Here is a 17442-nt window from a genome sequence, read left to right as displayed (position 1 = left end):
GCTTCATGATTGCCTCGGGGTCATCTGGGTATCTGATCGGTACACACTCTGCGATCGTCATTCTTATCCTGAACCCTGACGTGCCAATAGCGCCGTAACAGTCACCCTTCTCCGTTCGCGCACAGCATGTTCGTGAAAAACGTGGTGCTAAATGACCTGCAGACGACCTGATTGTAGACGGTCGGTAGGTAGACAGGTCAGTCAAACTTTATTAATAGATTACAAACCAGCGTTCTGACAACTATCCCAGCATGCACCGCGCGCTGCTTTTTCTACGGGTGAAAATGAAGTCGGCGACTGCTTACCGTAGTTTCTAGACCTGTTGTGGCTCAATATTGGTCCATATATAAGGCGCACCGGATTATAAGGCACACTGTCGGCTTTTGAGGAAATTGAAGGTTTTTACGTGCGCCTTATAGTGTGGAAAATACAGTACAGATTGAACTGTTTGTCTCTATTCATCTCTGACTGGTTCCAAAGAGTTGCTTATCTGAATGGGCTTCATAGAGTTGCTAAGAAATTCAATAAGGGGGAGGGAGGCTTGCCCAGGACACCATCCATGCAATGATTGCAACTGAGTGTCACTCACATTGGAAACTGACTTGGAAAAACTATAATCAGGAAAAAGGAAATTCAATGCCTGGTACGCTTTTTACAAAGCTACACACTAACTGCTTGATTGAGTTGAGGGCATTTTGAGCAAGCAAACCATGAATGGAGGGAGGGAATCAATGAAGTGTTTGTCCACTTCCTTACTCATTAAGGAACTTCCATTCACATCAGGATCTATATATGACAAAGAAAGCTCACAAGTGCACAGTTTCAGTCCAAGAAGGCTGTCCTTTCTCCCCCCTTGAAGCCCTCCCCTTATCGAAATTCGCCTCACAGAGTAACTGTGCCAGAGGCCAAAGTCTTGACAGGGGTGGCCCAGTGAGGGGGAAATTAAACGAGTTCCTTTTCACTGTCAGGTTGGTGGACAGGGAGGCCTGCTTACCTACAAGTCCTCAGTTTCTTTTAAACCTTTTCTCTAGAAGAACAGCAAGGTTTGTTTACTGTTCTCGTCGCAAAGGATTTAGATTTATCTTTTGAAATATAGATGTAGATCACGTTTGAAAAAATACTTTATGTGGATGAGCAACACTTTTAGTTGTATATTTTTCAAACCATCGTATTAAATAAAGACTCATTAGATTGAATATTTTACATTTTAAAATAAAGCAGAATATAACTGTGACTTATTTTATGTGGTGATTTTTGGTTTGTTCTCATCAGCCTTTGATTAAGGGCTGTATTGAGATCTTAGCACAGCGTTTCATTTCTGTTCCCAGTGAGCGTATACTTTGTGGCAGGTCGTGCATAACTTCTGTGCATAATTAAATGCACAGTAGTCAGCATGTTTTTGTCTGCACACTTAAATTATTGCACGTTGTTCTTAAAATAGTTTTTCCTGCATTCTGATGAAACACTGATAACTACAGTTACAATTAGTCTTCTTTGGGCATTTCAGCATCAATTTATTATTTGTTTTCAAAGAAATTAACATATTTCCTGCTTTTGCTTTCATATATCACTTCAGATCATTTTCAGACTTCCCTGGAAAGAGAATATTCATATTAAGGACATCCAAAATATAATTTTTTAGGCTTAAACACTCATCTGCGTTAAAGTTCAGGTAAATGATGTTGAAATTCATCGGCATTGATTCACTTACCTTTCTGGTTTTTCAATCCTGAAAGATATGTTTTCCAACAGGAAATTATGCAAGAAAACATTTATTTTTGAAGTATTATGTGATTTAATGTCTAAAATATTTAACAAACTTACATCTTGTGCATTTTACATAGTTTACAAAACTGCTAACATTCTCTGTTTTAATATGACTTGTAGATAGTTTGGCTTACACCTTTACTTGGAAAGGTTTCACTAAACTTATGAGTTTGCTCCTTTTCTAGACCAGGATGATTAAACTGCATTCCCCAATTCATCTGCCTGTTTCTGTTTTGTCTCAGAGCCATGCTAGACATCGCTGCTTTATGTTGGGTTAATGTTCAGGAAATTGGGCGGACTGCTTCATAAAAATTAATCATGTTATTCTGGAATTAATGTGCACATATAAGATAATGTTTATCTCGTCAAGTTAAATTTGCAGTAAAAAAATCAGATTTTTGGGGAGGTTGGGGCACCTGGATGCTGGAAATGTTGGGGTCGCACCTGCTACAAACGTAAACGTGTCTGCTCATCTGTTATAAAATTGTTAGCTATCAAAATGTTTACCACTTTTTGTTTTTAATTAATCACTGCGCATCATTTGAATGTTAGGCTGAGACTTTCGAGACTCCAATAAAGATTTCAGTGCAACGCAGAAACAAAATGTCAAGATGAAGACAAAAAAAGCTCTTTGTCATGTTGTCGTTTCAAAATAATCTAATTTTTGGAATAAATGGGACCTTTGTAAACATTGGAAGCAGAAAACCGGAGTGAAAGAATGTGGCTATTTGATTCTTTTATTAAAACATGACCTATAATCCATTTATTTTTCATTTAACCGCATGCTAACAAGCCAGCGGAGGTTTATTTTGATGGGAGCTCGCTTTATATCCGGTACAGATCGGTGTAACCTACGACACATTGATGTACAGATCCAGCTGCACGCTGGTGGAGAGGGAGAGGAGAGACCGTGTCTTGTCTCTTTTTTTATGCCCTTCACTTCAGAATTTGGCGCTCCTGTGGTCGCGCTTGAAGCTCAGCTCATCTGCGCGGAGCTGCGAGCGTCCAAGCTCCTGCTTTTAACTGGATAATCACATCAACACTCCATTTTTTTATTTTTTATTTTTTGCTCTGCATTCATTTATTTTTCTTTCGCAACCAGTTTCATAATTCCCCTGTCATGATTTGCTCCATTTTCTTCTTTGCTGTTGTTTGAAAGTGACTGGCTGCAGGGGGGGGTTTGCGCTCCAGTTTGCGCCAGAGGGGACTGGCAATATGTAATTTTGGGGAAAGACGCCGCGGTTTTTGGGAAAAGTGGAATATTTCCCCCCTTGAACAGCCGCTTCTAGTTTACTTTGTGGAGCAGAAGAGATTCTGATACACAGTGATGGTCTGAGGTTATTACAACTAACTGCAGAGCGGATTCTATCATTTTGGAAACTGCTTGTGGGTAAGTTTGATTAATGATTCCTCTTTTCTGTTGCCAAAGTTGTACTGAAACCTCTATGGATATGTGCAGGAATAAGATGCCGTGTCCAGTTAATTTGGCATTGACGCTAGCCATCCAATGCTGCAAATCTGCATCAGTTACCAGTTGATTGTTCTTGTTAGAGTGGAATCCTGGTCTCCTTATATGCGGCAGTATTAATAAATGCGCGTTTGAGGAGAGCACATCTCCGAGTTACGCATGAATCTCAGTGTCTGTGTTTGCGTTCATTGCGGACTGGAACGGCTGCAGTACGGCGGTGCAGCTGGACTGCTCAAGTCACACTCACGCACACGTACGCACACACCAAAAAAAAATAAATCATTAGAGAAAAAACTAATCTGAGCACAGATCGATGTGTGTAAGAGCAATTTTACGCATCATTTTGTTTCCGTTTTAATTGTGTGATATTGCGTGCAATCGCAAAGGGCTTCTGTGCGTCAGCAGCGCGCGTGATTGTGTGGTGGGTAAATAGGAGGCGAGAAGATCCCGAGCTCAGTTTGCTTAAATAATTTCTGCAGAGTGATCGCTGCTTCTCAATTGCATTCCCTCTCCTCTCCCTCTGCTCGGACTGATGATGGATTATGATTGTCCATATGGACGCTAGAGTCACCCCTCCACCTCTGGCTCTAATCAGATTAGCGTTTGCCAGTTGAACATATTTGGGAATCAGCAAGTGACACTGATGCAAAGTTAAATCCTTCTCTTATCTACTAGAAACGAGTTATAGAGGGTGCTGTAGCCCTGCAAGTTGCTGCAAGTGTCACCATTTTATCAGAGAACCTCTGCAGAGATTTTAAAATAAAATCTCTTAACTTCACATTAACTTCTTTTTTCTCCTTGTTGTCTGCTTGAACTTTTGGACACGTAGAGCATTAAAATCAATTTAAGTATTTTTTATGTCATATTTCTTCATTTCTAAACCCGGGGTGAAGCTTAGCTGCAGCATTGCCCAGTATCACATGAATTAATAGGTCTGTGTCGGCAGCCACTTAACAGCAGCCCTGCAGCTACATATTGAGCTGAGTCGAGTACTCTTATACAGAAATTGATTTAGACAGAGATTATGTCATCTGGCACTGGCTCTTCCCCCCACACCACTGCTTTCTTACAGGTCAAGTTTATCCTCTGAATTCCTCTTCTGTCCCCTGATGAAGTTTAAACTACAAAACCATGTAAAGTTCTGAGCTATAGTCACCTCTCATTAATTTGAGCTACAGTGCCTTGCAAAAGTATTCATGACCCTCAAGTGTCATATTTTTGGGGTGATTATGAGCTATGCCAACACAAAATAATAGTTTTCAAAAACTTTTGCTTCTGAAAAGTATAGCATGTGTTTCCACCCCTTTACTTTGATCAACAGCTTCAGAAGTCATGCTAAGCTCATGTCGTCAAAGTTTAGACCCAAATCCAATTGGTATTATGTGGCATGACTGAGAAAAAGAAGTTTCCAGTTGTGTTCAATCCAGTCTGTTTGGACTTTAGCTACTTTGCAAAGAATAATTGGTAAAAAGAATTTTAGTCTCATACCCCAACGACTGGCATCTGGAAAAGCAAGAAAAGTCTGTTTTATAAATCTTTGGCATAGCCGGGTTCAAACAGAAATGCACACTTATAATATTTTGATTTATGGATAAAAGAAACATAAGTTTCATTTTACTTTAAATACAATGTGTTTTGATACATTCAAAAAAGTAGTGAAGTTTGTGTTTGCTACATGACAATTTGTAGCAGGAACGTTTGTGGGAAAGAAATGCCCAAAAAGTCTCCCTGCCACTGATGCAACACTTAACGACCTGCGCTTAAGTGACATGTATGTACGCTGTCTCATTATCTAAACCCAGTTTTAACTGACATATAAACTTCACGTTGCAAACTACCCTAAAGAAAGAACATTCATAAGCATTTTGACCTCATTCAGCTTGCATTGTTCTGTCTCGTGGACAGAAGAATGTAAAAGCATCCCACAATTGTTCTGCCCCCGTCTTGATTGATGCTTTTAATTTTCAAGGCGCTGTCACCTAGGCCCATTGGCCTTGGGTTTGCAATCAAGGGGCCAGACAGTCACAGGCTTTCAAATGAAAGAGTTCATTAATGTGGTGGGAAATAAGGCTTGTCTCATTGTGGAATATTGGCTCAGTGTGAGGAGTGATTGGCGCAATTGGTGTGGATTTGTGAGCAAGATGGTCAGAGAGGAAGTTGAGATCCGGCTACCTCAATCATGGCTGTTAAAGGACATTAATACGACTCGAGGGGAAAATGGGAAAACCCACAAGGCAACTGTGTGTGTGTGTGTGTGTGTGTGTGTGTGTGTGTGTGTGTGTGCGTGGGTGTGTGTGTGTGTGTGTGTGAGAGAGAGAGAAAGCATGTGGATGTGTGTGCCAGTATCCCACATGTATTGACCCTGTGCATCTCTCACTGCTTGCTTGGCATTGCTGAGCAGAGTTATTGGCTGTTGTGAAATCAGAGCATTAGAAGCTGCGGACGACATGCATAACAGGCGTGCTCAGTTAAATCTTTTGAAAATCCAATTCCACTGAAGATGAGATTCCTCTTTCTCCATGCCTTGTTCCATTTTCTGTCGCAATCATTGGGCATCGATCTGATCCAGACTCATTTATTTTTGTTGCAGCCATCATGTCAGGAATTGATAAGTGTGGTAGAGCCGATAAATAACAATATATCTTTGCATGTGGCTTCGCTCCTTCAAAAGAATCATTACAGGAAATAAAGTGGATTCTTTGATTTTTATCAGGTGCCTGTAGGCTTTCTTACTTTATGAAGCAGTAGGAAGGCCAAAAAAGCATCATATTGAATAACTGGAGTCGATTTCTGCGATATTGCTCACCACCTAGATTGGTATGACCTGTAGGGCTGCATCTACAAAATTTTGATCTGTCATAGTTATTATACTGAAAGGTGCAATAGCTTACATGGTACTAGTTCTGTAAAAAGAATAATGTAATATTTTAATAAACATTTGAAATTATTGGGCTTTATTTGAACTTTTTTGTGCATTTGGTTATTGATATTGCAGAGTATAATGCTTCATAGCTGCAAGCTTTAATTGTCTTTTGTAGAGCTAAGCAAATGTAAAGTTAGGAAAATCATTTCCTTTTATGGATTTTATGTTTACGAAGGACTTTGTATGCTTTAAAGAAATTGGCTATGCGACTTTAACCACAGTTACTACTGCAAGTGGTGAGCATGGTTGTTAGCATAGGATGCAAAGAGAAACTAGATGAAGTTTATATGGTCAGAGCACAAGCCTTAAAGAGTTCAGTATCCTGAATCCACACACTCACACTCTTACCTTTAAGGGTAAATGCATTTTCTCTGCAAATAGTTTCTTACATTTGTTCTTGTTCAGTCAATGTTTGTTTTGTGAAATTTCCATTAAAAAAAAAAATGTAAAAAAAAATCAGTTAGCATAGTTTAGTCAACACAAACTGACTTTCTGCATCTTGTAAAAGGTACATAATATTTACTGCTCTCTTGGTGGATGCCAGTGTTTGAATGACTCAACTCCTTTATGAATTTCAATCATAAGTTAATGCTTGAATTGAGTCAGGCCTTAAGCCGCTGTAAATGGAAATCCAGGCTGTATAGAAAAGTAAATGGTCTTAAATTGACCCTCCCCCATACACTTTGAGTAAGTTGAGCTACCTGTGCTTCTTTTACTGCTCTTATTCAGCAAAGACGCATCAAAGAATAGTCTTCCTTACAAATCATCTTCAGGCTGACTCTTTTTTCCCCTTTTTTAAGACCTCGGTGGGAGTGCCTCCATGTAGGGAAACGAGTACGTCTGAGCATCTGCTGCTGTGGTGCCAGTTTTATTTACTTTCGGCATGTAATGGCATTTCAGTTCTAACCGGGCGCTGCTTAATAACTTCATAAAGTGATAGTAATGGCATCATTTTCAGCTGTCTCTTTCTGTTGCTCATCGGTGCTTTGTATAATTTGAATAGTGTCGGTGGATGGCCGTAGCGTAAAGTGGATCAAAGTAAAATACCATTGTACGCTTTATTTTTGTGTTCGTTGCATCATAAAATAAAATGACTTGGAGTTCAGCTACAGAGTTGTAAGTGCTTAAAGTCAAACGTTATAGGCAGTTGTTGTAGAGGGAAATAATGGAGGATACAATAAGGTACTGATGTTGAAATCTCTAAAATGGCCATCTGCGGGCAACCTCACTTTATATTTTTCCTTGCTGCGGGCAACTTATGTTTGCCATCAAACTATTCCCTGCTTTAATCTGTAGTGCAAAGAAGAGACCATTGCTTCCCTGTAGGAGAGCAGAAATGTTATCTTCATCCTTTGTTTTTAACACCGTTGTCATAGTGCCATGTCTGGAGGTGATCCTCTCAGACCCTTTCAGCTTACAAAGATGAAGTCGATGTGTTTTTAGATAGCATCACCAGAGAAGTGGATAGAGGATGGGAATTGCATGCCAGGTGAAACGAGATGAACAAATTTTCCTCACATTTCCCCTCCCCTCTCCATCACATCTGTGCTTACTCATTCATGAAGCCTGGGTTCTGACATTCCATACGTTGGTGTGGAGATATTTTCTTTTTCTTTTTCTTTAAAAAGCCATTCAGAAGGGAAAAAAAAGTCAGTCAACATTATTCAGGAAAGCAGAGGAGGAAACTTTCTGTTTTCAGGACATAATCACAGCCATCAATCTGTATTCACATTCTGACCTGAGTTAATCAGACAATTCAAGATGGCCTTGAACATATTAATTTACAATAGCCTCCATAAGGGCTTTTGGGTTTTCACTGAATGAAAAGGCTCACACTATTACATACAGCATTTACTCAAGTGAGAACTATGAGCATGCTCTGTTTGCATACTCCATTAATGCACACTGAGAGAGTCTACACCAAATTCTCCTCTTGGAACCAGGCAGGGGCTTAAATAGAACAGCTACATCAAGGGATTAATAGTGAGTGAAATCAAGGAGCGCTTCATTAGCAGTTCTTCATTTGTCATTAGCTACTTCACACGAGACCTGGGGCAACATAGTATTTACAGCTAATTTTCTACATACATTTCAGCCTGCCTTCAGACTGAGATAAGGTCGTAAATGTGATCACAACAAAGACCAGAGATGATGAAAATGGTTTTATTTGCTTGCCTTTGCTTTATGCATCGTCAGTTTCTAAAGGTAAAGAGTGAAACTACTTGAGTGTCCTGCAAAGGTATTCATACCACGTGGTGATACATCTCTGCTTTGCACAAAAATAAGAAAAAAATCTATCTCCAAAAACAAACAATTTGATATTTTGTTGGGGCCCACCACCCAAATTTTATTTAGTTAATTAAAAACAATTACAAATCATAAACATTCAATAAATGATCAATGATGATTGACCTCTCTTTGGGTTTATTTGTGGAATAGTTTTTATTCTGGTGTCTTATTATTACCGTTCAACAACAACAAAAGAAAAAAAACTGTTTTTAAAATATAGTCAAATTTAAATTTTTTTCTCCTTCACATAGAAATTCGACTTTCTCATGAAGAATCAATTCAATTGACATTTGGTATGTAAAAGACAAAGTATTCCTACCACTGACAATTTAGGTTTAATCTTTCTTTTCTTTCTTTTTCTTTTACTAGCATGTTTCTTTTTGACTAGAAGTAATATTAACAGGCTGCACAGTGGCTCAGTTAGTAGAGCTGTTGCCTTGCAGCAAGAAGGTTCTGGGTTCGATTCCCGGCCCCGGTCTTTCTGCATGGAGTTTGCATGTTCTCCCTGTGAATGCGTGGGTTTTCTCCGGGTACTCCAGTTTCCTCCCACAGTCCAAAAACATGACTGTCAGGTTAATTGGTCTGTCTAAATTGTCCCTAGGCGTGAGTGTGTGTGTGTTTGTGTGTGTGTGTGTGTGGCTGTTTGTCTTGTCTGTCATTGTGTTGCCCTGCGACAGACTGGCGACCTGTCCAGGGTGTACCCCGCCTCTCGCCCGGAGCGTTAGCTGGAGATGGGCACCAGCAACCCTCCCGACCCCACTAAGGGACAAGGGTGTAAGAAAATGGATGGATGGTAATATTAACATTTTGGAACAGCCCACCAAGAGTTTTTTTTTTCAATGATTCTCCTTCTGCATTGTTTCATTATTATTTTTGAGAGATTCACATTTCATTTCCTATTGGAAACAAACTTATTTGTTGAATGATAATCTAAATCTGATATGAATAATATTGGTCTTAAACAACTTCTCTGGAGTCTTTTTATTCCAGTGGTTATTTTGGAGAAGATTGAGTCTACCGTATTTTCGGCACTATAAGGCGCACCTTCAATGAATGGCCTATTTTAAAACTTTTTTCATATATATCTATGTATATATATATATATATATATATATATCTACAGTAGAGGCTGGAGTTACATTATGCATCCAGTAGATGGAGCTGCACTAAAGGGAATGTCAACAAAACAGTCCGACTCCGGTCGACGAGGAGAGCCTTCCGCAACTGGGCCGGGGCGTGGTCACCCTTCTCCGTTCGCGCACAGCATGTTCGTGGAGAACGTGGTGCTAAATGACCTGCAGACAACCTGATTCTAGACGGTCGGTAGGTAGACAGGTCAGTCAAACTTTATTAATAGATTACAAACCAGCGTTCTGACAACTATCCCAGCATGCACTGCGCGCTTTTTCTTCTACGGGCGAAAATGAAGTCGGCGGCTGCTTACCGTAGTTTCTAGACCTGTTGTGGCTCAATATTGGTCCATATATAAGGTGCACCGGATTATAAGGCGCACTGTCGGCTTTTGAGGAAATTGAAGGTTTTTACGTGCACCTTATAGTGCGGAAAATACGGTACTTTGGCACAATCTTAGGCTAGAACCTCTTCTCTGCACAATTGTCCTACTACATCCACCACCATTAAATTTAAATTTTGCTTTATTCGTGCACAATGACATTAAAAGGGATTCTAGAGTATGTTGCTTCCACCACAATGTGATGGCAACACTTCTCATTTTTGTTTTTCTTCTTTTAGCTTTGTTTCCCTGAATTCACTGGTAGGCTAGGGCTTCATATCAGAACCAAAACACAGCAACTCATGGAATAATCCAGACCCCAGCTTGGCGAATGGTAGCAATAAATTTATGCTGCACAAAACTTTTATTGCATCAGAGCTGCAGGGGTGCCTTTTTCCCTCCTGTCCTGGACCAGACCCACAGAGAGAGACTCTCAACAGGGTTCATGATTTATAGGCCACTTTACAGGAAGGGCCCGGGGATGCAGCACTTCTTGTCCTCGGATATTGAATCTCTGCTTCCTGGCGTGGGGTGTGGGTCGTCTGTTATTGTGTGCAAACTTATTTGCATTGCACAATTTGAGCTTGTCAAAGCTCTTGGAATTTGTTTTTACTTTCAGGGTTTGTTGGTTTCAGACATGTAAGAAGGATTGTCAAGGGGAAAATATGCATAGAAGACAGACGGCTTTCACATTCTGGGTTTGTGGATCTGCAATTATACATAATTTTGAGATATAACAAATGCTAGCAGTATGTTCTGGGCTTCCTCTTCTACATAAATAACTTATATTTACTCATAACAAGAACCTTCCTTGCAATATCAACCATTTAACGGCAATTTGTAAAGTGCATTACATAAAATTAAATTAAAGAGTATTTACTGGATTTGTTCCCCTAGCTCTTTCCTTGTAGTTTTCCTTTTCCAAATGACCCATTTGACTTAAAAAAAACAGCAAGCTAAATATTTCATGGCCTTAAAAATTGTAGTAGCGTGCGTGTAGGTGTTTTTTCATAACATGTGTTAATAACCTAACAATCCTCTTCCATCCTTCCTTCCTTAATCAGCTAACCATTCTGCTACTTGGCAGAAAAATAACTTTCTGCTGAAATGATGTTTACCTGGGTGTATTGCTTCATTTTGTGGGTCTTTAGTCTTTATACTTAATGGCTTAAAAGCATTTATATGAGGCGTTTTAATGCTAGCAATTAATGTCTTTAATTTAAGAGTAGCTGCAGAGCTGAATAAATGTCGACTGTTGTATTTCTTTTAACTGAAATATGTTGCCAAGGAAATCTTGTCCTGCTGTTATCCTGTAAAATATGCAGTGTTTTTTAAGTCAGAGCCTCTTGAAGACTTTGATGCTCTCTACTGCATAGCATTAGCATACCGTCGAGCTAGCTGGAGACTCATCGGTTCAGCAGCAGATCAGTCTCAATGTCACAGATGTAAATTTAGGTGCTGAGTAAAAATGTGTGTAAGAGGTTGTGTGTGGGAGAGATAAAGAAAGAAACGCTTCAGTCTGTGAATATTTAATCACCGCCATTGGAAGTCTCCACCTAAACTTGAGGAGTTTTGATTGTATTTAGCATTTCTATGAAATGCACCTGCTACGTTTGGATCTGGTCGATGTTGGACCTCAGAGGGCTGCGGAATGAAATTTTGCAATCTGATTTAGCAGCAGCTATGGTACATTTCCCTTCCAGTGCCATCACATCAAACCTACTCTTCTGGTTTTTGAGAATTAGTTTTTTTTGGCAGTGCAAAAAGAAAAAAAAAATATTATAAAAGATGAAAAAGAGGTCAGCCACACCACTCAGTTTACCAGTTCAGTTAAGTTTATGTACTTGAATGTTATTTTTATTTAAGTTTTTGCTCTTAATTATGCCTTCAGACCATTCATTTCAGAATGAAATCATTATTACATTCATCTTTTATAATTAATGTCAAAGTTTTGAACTGTTGTGGATTTTCTAAAAACACACCCACCATCACGAATCCAGATACTTTTGTTGCCATCGATGACCTTCTGTCATAGTTTTGGATATTTGCCCATTCTTTTCAGCTGAATTTGAAGAGCTCATTTAAATCTGTTGGTTTTCAGGCAGATGTCCATCTTTGACACACTCAAAACTGTTTATATATAGTTTTTTTTGTAGTTTCTGGAAGACTATTAATGTTACCCTGTTGACAGAAGGTTGTGTGTGTTTGGAACCATTGTCATGTTGACACTGTCATCCTTACTATTAAGCTATATAGTTTCTGCAATGTGAGTACAGAGCTAATATACTTAAAGAGTAAATGCCAATAGAGCCACAAAAACCTCCAAAAAAAATGTGACTATTGTGGAACAGGTTCTTTCTGGTATGGCACGCCTGAAATTCATGTTTGGTAAAGTCCGCTCTTGGTGGACCGTGACATCAAGCTTCCAGCAGTTTCTGATTCATGGCAGGCTTAGGCGTTTGTGTTTATTCATCTTGTGTTGATTTTATTTGCTTTCACCTGTAATATCTAGAGAGCCTCGTTCCTCTAATGTCATCCTTGTCTTATCACTGTGCAGGGTAAAAGATTTAGTTGGCATGCAACTCAACCACAAAAGAATTACAAATATTGGCTTCAGATCAAGTAAGTATAAATTACTTTTGATCAGTGTTTTCCAACCCTGGTCCTCAAGGCACACTGACCTGCATGTTTTAGATGTTCCCCTGCTTCAACACACCCCATTCAGATGACTGCAATTCAGCAAAACCCTGTTAATCAGCCATCATTTGAAATCATGTGTGCTGAAGCAGGGGAACATCTAACACATGCAGGTAAGTGTGCCTTGAGGACCAGGGTTGGGAAACACTGCTTTCGATCACATTATTGTATTGTGGAAAAGAGCCTCAGTTTTTATTTTTTTAACCATTCCTTTGGCTATTTATGCTCTTTAAACTTGCATCCCGGTTTAACTTACAATTGTTAAGCATTAGGGATTTCTCGATTGTGTCCTCGGCTTTATAAACAGTACAAACTGGACTTTGAAACAACATTCAGTCAGTTTGGTAAGGTGGTCCATTTGCCATTGAAATATATGGAGCTTCACAATACATTGTATTACAGTGGACAACCCAATATCAAAATGTCCAACATTGGAATCAGAAAGTATTGCTAGAATGGAATATTTTGAAAACTGGTAATATTAAGGCTCTCTGCATTCATACCTTGCATATCGCTTATCTAATTGGCCATTTGCATTGACTTTCACTCCCTGCATTTTGATGTATATTTTAAAGCTGACAGAAAATGGTGAAAGCAACATGATGATGGGAAATAAAGAAAACTACAATTTGGGTTAATCAATTTTTGACACAATTATCACAAGGTCTTGTCATTCTAATAGTGCTCTGGCAACAATTTGTGGTGAGAATTTGTTGTTGGATGCTTACCTAACCTTATCTTCATGTTGTTAAGTTGCCAGTTGCAAAACTCAACTACTGTAGAGGACATTTTTGAAAGCTGTTTTGTTCATACTCTCATATTACACACATTCAATGTGTCTACATAGCTGTTGGTCATGTCTTTTTCAGTAGTGTAAAGTGTTTATCATTCAAAAGGAAAGGCCTGTCCACATTCTAGGTAAAAGAATTATTCAAATAAATAAAATTCTGACAATTTTAGAGTTAAGCATATTAAAAATATGTCTGATTCTATTTCTTTTTTTCTAATTTTTCTCTTTGAAGGGGCAAGAACATCCTGGTTGCTGGGTTATTAGATAATCTAAAATGGAATAATTCAGCGAGGAGAGCACAGACTTGTGTGGGTGGGTGTGTGTGCGTCAGCCAAGGGTATGAGGACTTAAGAAGTGTTTTTCACAAATAGAAATGTTAACTCGCCAAGCAGAGTACATATCAATTTTTCTGCCTGAAGGTAGGAGGAAGGAGACACAAAGGTGACACAGGGAAGAGGGAGAGGGGTGTAATGACAGAGATGGTATATTCATACTGAGACTTACGTAGAGTTACCATTACTTTTGCCTCATGCAAGTTGATGCATAACGTCTCCAACAATTCTCGCATTTTTGAACAACTGCTGTTGTAGTTGAGGCTACATAGCAAATACTGTATTTGTGTTTTTTAGTGTAAAGAAAATCTTGTTGTTGGTTATCTGTTTGGACAGGAGAGGAAATTCATAATGCTACATAAACCTTGAAAGGACATTTATTGACTAAGACTTAGATCCTTAATTTAGATTTTGATGAGTTTGAGTTCCTAAATTAATGTCGAAAATGGCTGGAATTTATATGCGATATATAATTAAATACTCACCACTGTACCTAAATATTTGAAAGAGGTTTTAAGTAAAACGGACAACATTCACACTAATTAGTTTCCTGCTCAGACCTGCGTATTGTCTTTACCTTGGCAAGCTACGCCTGAAGGACAAAGATGATTTGTGAATAACTTTGCTCTCATTAAGTCATAATTTCAATGTTTGTCACAAAGCAGGACATTTGAAAGGTTTTTGAGTACAGCTACAGAAGGTGGACAGTTCTGCTGGATTCATATACTCCTGTACTGACAGGCATATACAAAAAATAAATAGCCAGGCCTTTTAGCTCAGTTCTTTTGCACTCTAGTGTTGGCATTATGTGCATTATTACCATTACAAATAGATAATTATGTAATTTCTTCCTTTTGAAATGCAGGTTTGTGGAGGCAGCATTTGCACTGCAGTTTTTCAAGCCACCAGAAAGAGCTTATACAAAAATAATCTCTTATTATTTCCTTCTGCCAGTTTATACTTTATTTTTGATATCTAGTTAACAGAAGATGCGCTGATTCGCTGCTGCTTCACACTGAGCATGGGGCTCTTCAGGGTACGCAGATTAAAAGAAAGTGAGTAGGAGAGATCTGAAATAAGATCTGTAAAAAAAAAGAATCTCAATATCCATTTTTCAGGATGCAGTAAATAGAGCCTCAGTGGTGGAGTGGTGGAAATGTTTGAGAGTGAAGACGGGATGCATTTCCAGGGCTAACTCCTTGCCGTCAGGGGGCTGAGAGAGTGCCCCATTTCTCTTACAGCGTCGTCCTCAAAGGTAATTGAATTTTGGATGAATCCGCCTTGGAGGAAAAACTGTCTGGAAACAGGAGAAGGTGGATGCTTTAAAAAATATATAAAAACAATCAAAGAATGAGAGGCAGGTGACAGGTCCATCTTTGAAGATGGACCATTGAGTTGGCTGACATGACAAGCTATTATAAACACTCTTTATTTTTAAGATCTAATACTCCAGTGCCTTGTCGTCAATTGTTTCGATAAGGAAAAAAACAAACTTTTTTATGTGCTTTAATTTTTATCCCTTATAACAGTGGTCCCCAAGCCCCAGTCAGGGGACCGGTGCCGGTCCGTGGACCAATTGGTACCGGGCCGCGCAAGAAATTATTAAATATTTCCGTTTTATGTATTATTTGAGTCTTGAGGATCTTTTATTTTGAAAATCATTTAACCGGATTCTCTCGGTTACGTCTTGCGCTCCAATGCTGAACCCACAAGCAGAAAAATGAGTAAGAAACAGATCAGATGTCTTTGGAAGGTTTCTTTGCAAAGGGGAAAAGGCTTAGAGAAGAGACAGGGAATGGATTTATCCCGGACCGGTAGGTGAGTCCCACATTACAAGCCCGCTCTGAAGAACATGCGCCGACCGGCTGCTCATGAGGCAATGAAGCTTCAAGCTGCTTCGCCACGTAGAGACCAAGCAGGCTGCGGATATAAGCAACACTTCCGGTGTCATTGTCTCCCATCACTCCTAGGTAGGACCGTCTCGTTGCAGAGAAACAAGCTCAGGGCTTCCGTTAGTCATTATCGTGAATTAAAATTTTCATGAGAGTAAAATGTTCGTTTTTGTGGCGCTTCTGTATCTTATTTTGAAGATATATGTAAACGTTACCATAGCGACCAGAGACAGAGAGCGTTTGGGCAGTGGTTGAGAGGAGATGAGTAGAGCTTGTGAGTCTTAAGTCTGGTTTAGATGGCAAGATTTAAGAATTATCGGCCGATTCTCCAAACCTCTGTGACCACAGAGCTGATAAAAGTACAACAGGTTCGATCGGTTCGTGTGTCCAAGCAGGACCAACACGAACCGATTCCAGTCACGAACATCGCGATTCCAGAAGAAAATCCACAAAATTTCAACATAACATATGGGAATTTAGAATAACCAAACACGGATGACTATTTAGAAGCAATAGTGATAGTTTGTGGAGTCATTTTAAGAGATAAAAGACGTAACAAAAAGAAAAGGCGGTGGATAAAAGACGGCGGGAGCAGCTGCTCTATTTGCTGCACTATGATTTTTAGGTGACTGTTTTTTCATAGTTAACATTTTTAACTGAATAAACATAAATGTATAATAATGACTTTTACATATAATAATAAACATTTCCACATATCATCTCCAATATCCACCGTACTCACAGTTGCGCGATATGTCAGCTGTTTGGGATTCCCCTCTGTTTTTACGTCACCGCGCTTTCTGATTGGCTACTTGTCACATTCAGCAGGTCATGTTCTCGTTCCCAGTCAGGGAAAACTCCACAGGCTGCGATAAAAAGGCCAAGACAACCCAAATTGGGTATATTCAGAATTTAGCGGGATCACCAACATGCAGAAGCCTTATCTGACTGTCCATCCTCCCCTCCCCACCCTGGGCCGCAGCAAAATTTCCAAGTCTTGACCGGTCCGCGGTAATACAAATTTCGGAGACCACTGCCTTATAACACAAGACACAAACCAGAGCAGAAGAGATGCCATCTGCCATCTGTTTGAAATCAACCAATGTTGCTTTCAAAATGGAATAATAATAAAGTTAGGATTTTTGTGTCACAGTGACTGCATTTGTGAGAATGTATGTGTGGTATGATGCAAGAACTGATGACAGTGGGGCTTTGAGGAGGAGAAACTGCCAATGTCGCAATCTTTGGCAGCTGGCCACTTTCACATAACTCAGTTTCTCAAGGGCTGTTTTCTGATGCAGCATTGTGAAATCTATGTGGAGTACCTTTGTGATGCCTGAAATGCCAGTGGAAGTGTCCTTGTAGATTACATGGACAACCCGATGTGCTCAACACGTCCCTAGTTCTTCAACAAGGAGCCAAACAAGAGCTATACAGTCAATTGGTGTGTCATGAAGAGAAACTGACAACTCTGTTGCCTCTGGGAAACATTTACAGTTAGATAAAAGTTGTTTTTATCTTTTTCCTCATTTTTTTTTCTCTACATATATAGTAACAAGCGATTAACCAAACACCTGGCGCATGCATGTTGCAGCTGCAGCAGAGCTTCTGGAGATTACTCTTGTGTTTTCATTAGACACAGTGCCCTTCAGGTCCATCCTCAAAGCAGCTAAAAATACTTGTATAGTGTGTGATCAACACTTTGGTTCTTTCTTTCCTTTTATGTTTTTGAAAGCATGCACACAGAAATAACCAGCTACCTGGTTCTGTT

At 39.4% G+C, this 17442-nt stretch overlaps 1 protein-coding gene across 2 annotated transcripts in view; it reads left to right on the top strand.

Moving 5' to 3' along the window:
• Positions 1-2641: 2641 nt before the first annotated feature.
• Positions 2642-17442, top strand: part of LOC103475908 (interleukin-1 receptor accessory protein-like 1) — a 203020-nt gene continuing 188219 nt past the window's right edge. For both annotated transcript variants that reach the window (XM_008427891.3, XM_008427884.3), the window contains exon 1: positions 2642-3157. The gene's annotated coding sequence lies outside the window, so the exon portion shown is untranslated. The remainder of the gene's footprint in view (positions 3158-17442) is intronic.

The sequence above is a fragment of the Poecilia reticulata genome, chromosome 2, assembly GCF_904066995.2.
Source record: "Poecilia reticulata chromosome 2, P_reticulata-male-v2, whole genome shotgun sequence".
Taxonomy (NCBI): domain Eukaryota; kingdom Metazoa; phylum Chordata; class Actinopteri; order Cyprinodontiformes; family Poeciliidae; genus Poecilia; species Poecilia reticulata.
The sequence above is the reverse complement of the archived record's forward strand: the minus strand, read 5'-3'. Positions and strand labels throughout refer to the sequence as shown.